Below are 6,564 nucleotides of genomic sequence, written 5' to 3'. Positions count from 1 at the left end.
AAATCCACTTATTAATAAACATTTGCCAGTAGGGACATGCATATTTTCTTTAATGTGAAAGACATGTCCTCATGAAGAATGAATTTTTTAAATGGTTTCAAGGCGAATGCTATGTGATTGTAAAAAATCCAAACTAGCTAATTTTAAAATGTGAGTAAAAAAGAGTTAATACCCTTAACATTAAAAGAGCACTTGTGAATTAGTTAAAAAATTAAAATATAGACTGAGAATATGTACAGGCAAGTCATTAATGAAGCAATAAAAATGAACAGTCATATAAAACGATAATCTCATAAATAATAAATTCCTCTTTTACCTATTTAAATTGGCATTTAAAAAATGATACATCTCTTGTGGAGGAGAAACAAATCTTCCTCTACTCTCAAGGTTCTTCTGGCTGGTCTAATAATCAAATAGGCATGAGACAGATTAGCAAGAGAAAATAACCAAATATAATACATACATGTGTATGAGAACCTCATATATATGAGAGAGTCAGAAACCCTGCATGCCCCCCACAAGGGTCATTGCAGAATTATAAGAAGAACAGATGTTTAGTAAATAGAATTTTGCCCTGCTCTATAAGTAGATCAAAAGAAGACATCTCTGATAATCTCTTACGAGCAAGGCCGCTAATTCAAATTCTTCTATGTAGTTGAGGGGGAGGAGGGCGGAAGATTCTCTTGAGCCTGTGGCTAAGGTTGCCTCTGGCTCAAAACAATCTGCATATTACAGAGGCACATCTTGGGGTCTGACTCATTCTGAACCCCCACAGGTACTCATACACCAACTCTGGAGAGTCATTAGTCAGGAGTGTTAATTCTCTGGAATTCTAGCCAGCTGTGGACTTGGGCTGGATGACTTACACAGTAATGCAGCGAGCAGTCAGCCATCAAGATGAATCTAGTGACAGCTGGAAACAGGTTAACTGCTCCTCAAGGTATGGACCAGCCATTAACAATGTCTGCTATATTAAGAAAACAATCAAATGAATTGAAAATACTTATGGACAAGTCTATTTATTATCACATATATTATATTTTAGAAACAATGTGTCAAACATTTGGGAATTGATTACAGAAATTATGGTGTATATAATTATATATAATTTCTCAATAATATTTAATCACTGAAAAGTATGTTTTATATACTACTTACTCATATGACAGTGTTTTATTCAGGGAAATAAGCAAATTACAAAAGCAGCATGTATAGTGTGATTGTATTTTAGTTTGAAAAAGGTCTATCATAAAAATAAAGATTTGGAAAGACACAAAACAAGATATTTGCAGTAACTTCTAGGTAGAGTGATAATAAATGTACTTTTCTTTTTCCCTTCTTTTTCTTCTTTCCTTTTTAATTTAAAAAAATTTTTCTACTGTAAGATATATTGCTTCTGCAATAACAAAATTTTGTGAATTTAAAAATGAGTCACCAATGAGTTAAAAATAAAGTGATTAAAAACCCTTCAGTAAGTCTAGAAAATTAATGTTTAAAGGAATTAATTACTATTTACTCTTTAAAACTCAGTTAAGATTATTTCTACAAACATAATCATTTTATTCCCTGCAGTTTGACCGGCCATGCTGTCAATTAGTAGACATTGTATATAAAAACAGGCTGGGTTTCATCTTGTGTACTTCAAAATCAGCTACTTATTCAATTTATTATATTGGGAATACAGAACTTGAATCCTAAATACAAATGCTCAAATTTAGGCATAGAAAATTCCATTAAAAAAAAAATCCTTTGACAGGAATAACTGAGATAAAAAATTAGCAATGAGAAATGAAAATCCCTCATTATACCCCAACAGACAGATGTGCTGGACTGAAAGATTCTTTCCTGAAAGGAATTTAGACTTGCTCAGTGTGAGGTACTAGTAAGAGATATCTTTAGGACTAAGATTAGCTAAGGGCAAATTTTTCCTTTTTCAAACCTGAGAGTACTAGTCATGGAATGCTAGAATAAGTTGAATCAAATGTCAAATAAATCAATTGTCTAGCACAGTGCTTTATACACAGTAGGTCCTCAATGACATTTATCCAATAAACTAATATTAGGTTTGACAAATAACATGTCATAAATATGATTTACTGATTTGTTGGGTGGTTCATTTTAGTCAAAATTGCCAGTTCTTTTTGCATGAAAGTTTTTTGTTTTTTTTTTTCCCCAGAAAGAGAGTGGGAGATCGTTGTTCTAATCTCTTTTTAAGAGCTCATCAATAATTCACCAGATCAAAATTTAGAACAGGCTGTGTAACGATTGGGATATGGGGGTTGAAGAAAATTAATTTGATGCAAGAGAACAACCAGACAACTTCCCTTCAATAATCCATCTACTTCTGTGAAGGGAGGATTTAGATGATGAGGAGGGGTGGGAAACAGATTTTTAAAACCTGCCTCAATTTTTAAATCACATAAAGATCAAATCGATGTAATTAAAGTATACCTTTCTCATTTTCCTCCATCTTGATAGTCAATCAACTGTTCTGCCATTTTGATTCTAGATCTTCAGCTTTATTATGATTTGTTCCCTCCCCTCCATTTTGGCCCATGTTCTCAGGTTCAGGTTCTCCTTATCTCTCTGTGGTTTATTCCTGTAGATCCTATTTTTTTCTACCCCCAGTTTTTCCCTAATTTAAATCTATTTTTTCAATACCATTGCCAAGTTAGTCTCCAAAAGCACAGTTCACATCTTTGTTCTATTGCTTGGTAATATTTCACATTTCATTCTTTATCGATATTTTTTGCAATTGTTGTGTTTACCTTATATTTAATAGATCAAGACTAAACCTATGGGTATCTGGGTTCAGAATAGTGAGACTGGAGGCAGGATGCTGGTAGTGCAAAAATTCATGTAAACAGGCCCACTGTCCATTGTCAGTACCTTAGAACATTAGGTCAAGTGAGGTGAGACCCTTGAGGAAAATCGCCACTATATTGTAGACTCTCTGCTTGACTTTGAACTTCACAATATGACCACACTAATCCCAGTGAGGTTTCAACTACTTGTAACAGACTATGAATAACATTCTTGGGTTTTACTACCAATCTCTTTTCACATTAACTACAAGAGATCAGAATGTGAACGGATCCGTTTATTAATTCACTTATCCTACATATGTCTACTGAATATCTCCTCGTTCTAGGAATCCTGTTAGTATTTAATAGCCTCTTAATAAAGGTTAAGCTAATGAGGTTTAAAGCTTGTGTGTCCACATTTTTCATTTGAAAAGATCAATAAGTGAACTGATTAAGATGATATGCAAGACTGAAATATTTTTCATTTATAAAGAACACATACATTTCCTTTAATTCTCCAGCATAGGGCTATGATGACATATGATCATCCCTTTTTTCTGGAATCTTTTAGCTCTCTTTCAATTTATAGATTTATTTCAAATGTTATTTCCTCAAGGAAGTCTTTCTGTATTTTTTGAAATTAGATTTAGCCCCCACATGATATACTTTATGACATCCTACTTTCACTTTATAGCACTTATCAGAGTGTTTAATTATATAATTAATTTGTAGTTTCCTGATTAGACTAATTGCACAAGACCTTCAGTTTTGCTCAGTGCTTTACTTACTGCCTAGAACAAGGAGGTTCTCAGTGGACAGCTGTAGGATGAATGAATTAATGAATGGATCCTTACATTTCTCATCCTCATGATTTTTGTGAAAAGAGATTGATAGTAAAACCAAGATTCTCTTGGCTATTATCAACAGGACAAGTAATAACAGTGTTGGAGAGGGTGTGGAGAAAAAGGAACCCTCATACACTGCTGGTGGGACTGCAAATTGGTATAGCCACTATGGAAAACAGTATGGAGATTCCTCAAAAGCTAAGAATTGATCTACCATATGATCTAGCAATCCCTCTACTGGGTATTTATCCCAAAGACTTGAAAACATTTATCCTAAAAGATATATGTACACCAGTGTTCATAGTAGCATTATTCACAGTGGCCAGGACATAGAAGCAACCAAAGTGTCCTATAATAGGTGACTGTATAAAGAAGCTGTGGTACATATATACAAAGGAATATTACTTAGCTATAAGAAAGAATGAAATACTGCCATTTGTAACAACATGGATGGATCTTGATCTAATCATGCTAAGCAAAATAAGCCTAAGAAAAAGTAGAAAACCACATAATGTGACTTATACGTGGGATATGAATCTAAATGCAACAATCAGACATGACAAACAAACAGAGACTCATGGATATGAACAGTAGACTAGGGGTTACCAGAGAGTGGGGGGTGGGAGGAGGGAGGAGGTAGGTGGGGTAAAAGGGGTCAAATGTGAGGTGACAGAAATCTAACTATGGGTGGTGACAATACAATGCAATATAAATATGACTTACTGTTGAATTATACACTTGAAACTTATTGGATTTTGTTAACCAATGTCACCATAATAAATAATAAAATAAATATATAAATAAAAATAAAAAATAAAACCCAAGATTCTTATTTCTAATCCATTATGGGTAATCCCTCTGAGTCACCATAGTCATATTGTAAAGCTGGAAGTAAATTATAGAGAGTCTACAATATAGTATTCACGAGTCTCCCCTGGGGTGGCCCTTATATATTGAGGCATTGCACTGCATAATAAACATTGAATGTTTCTTTTATATAAATTTTTACACTACCAACATCCTACCTCCAGCCTTACTTTTCTGAACCCAGAGGTCCCTAAGTTCAGCCTTGATCTATGGAAGGTAAGGGGAACACAAAGATAGCAAACATCTCAATATAGAATAGGATGTGCAATGTTACTCAGTGGTAGAATATTATCCAGGTACTCAAAGAAACTCTCCATAGAATATAAATGAATAAAAAAAATAACTGGAGGATAAAAATGTGGGCCAAACTGGTTAAAGAAACATCCATGCTGACCTTTGCTACCTTACTCTCCCCTGTTCCCCACTCCAAGCAGTTTTTCCCAAGTTTATTTAATACTCTTTTATGAGCTCTCAAAAGGCAATCCACATCTCTTTCCATCTTCATCATAAAATTATAGCGTTCTATATTTGTTGAAGAGTGTCTGTGCATGGTTTACTCAGGCAATTAAAAAATAATATAAAATCTTAAGTGGTTTCAGCTGTGATTCTTGGCAAAACTCAAGTCACTGGGTAATAGAGCAGTGAGTAATGCAGATCAGGTCTTTAAATTTATGGAACTTACATTAATTACCATTAGGCAGGGAGAGACAATAAACAAAGTAGATCAGCAAATGGTTAGGATAATTTCTCAGCGTGTGATATGTGCTATGAAGAAAACAAAAGATGGTGCTGTGATGGAGGGTGCCAGGGGCTGGTGGTTGGGCTTTAGACTGGGCCATAGTCAGTCTTTGTAGAGGTGACATTTGAGCCTCCACTCTTTTCCCCCACAGTGGTGGTTCTCAACTAGAGATGATTTTGCTCCGCCCCCAAATATTTGACAATATCTGGAGATATTTTTGGTTGTCACAACTAGGTGGGGTGTTTTGCTATTGATATCTGGTGAGTAGAGGCCAGGGGTGCAGCTAAACATTCTTCAATGCACAGGACAACCCTCAAGAAAGAATTATTCAGTCTACGGCCATGCCACCCTGAACAAGCCCGATCCCATCTGATCTCAGAAGCTAAGCAGGGTTGGGCCTGGTTAGTACTTGGATGGGAGACCAGCTAGGAAGACCGGGTGCTGTAGGCGTAAAAAATAAAAAATAAGGCATTGTAAGCTGACAAGGTTCTTGCAATTTGTGAGTTCAACCAAGGGTTGCCTCACCTAAAAAATTAAATAAATAAATAAGAATTATTCATCCCAGTGTACCAATAGTGCCACAGTTGAGAAACTGTGATCTGATCACAACTTCCAGATTGATTTTTTAAAGTAGTGAATCATATTGCATCAATTCTGTTTTAGATCCTAAATGAATTCCCACATCTCTCAGACTTTCCCGTTACCCCTTATCTCCTATTTTACCTCCTTGACTCATTATACTCCAATCTCAGTCCTTTGTTCTGGCTAATACCACTGCCTGGAATTTTCTTTCTTCAGATATCTGAATGACATGTTTATCATCTCCGTCAAATCTTTGCTTACACATCACCTTTCCAATAATCAAAATTGCAACCCTCTACTTCTGCTTGTCTTACCCTGATTTTGTTCTCAGAGCACTTATCATCTTCTAACATGTAAGAGTAGTGCAGAGGCTCTAGAAGAGTAAGTGTAGAGGCCGTACAAGAAATGAGCCCGGGGTGCTTACAGGACAAGGAGAAGACTAATAGCTGGAATACAGTGACTGAGGAGGGAGAGCAAGGCAACATGAGTCAGAGAAATTGTCGTGGTCAGTTCATGTAAAGTCTCATGGGACACAGTAGTGTCCGTGTGTATTTTGTTAAGGAAGAACTTTTGGGTCATGTTTAGGATAAGATATATAAATATTTCCACCTAAGTTTGTTCTTTTTCTATCTAACTTAGGTAATAAACATGAATGATCCAAAAGACTTTTATGTTTATGTTTTAGACTCAACGGCCTTTCCTATGCATTTGCAATGGAACCATCATT

General features: G+C 35.4%; 1 non-coding gene across 1 annotated transcript; it reads left to right on the top strand.

Annotated features, from left to right (window-relative positions):
* Positions 1-5,586: 5,586 nt before the first annotated feature.
* LOC112476751 lies at positions 5,587-5,705 on the top strand. Its single transcript, XR_003045196.1, has one exon. It is a non-coding gene; the product is annotated as a 5S ribosomal RNA (ribosomal RNA).
* Positions 5,706-6,564: the final 859 nt, after the last annotated feature.

Source organism: Pteropus alecto, unplaced genomic scaffold (genome assembly GCF_000325575.1).
Source record: "Pteropus alecto unplaced genomic scaffold, ASM32557v1 scaffold71, whole genome shotgun sequence".
NCBI lineage: Eukaryota > Metazoa > Chordata > Mammalia > Chiroptera > Pteropodidae > Pteropus > Pteropus alecto.
This window is presented reverse-complemented; position numbering and strand designations above follow the sequence as displayed.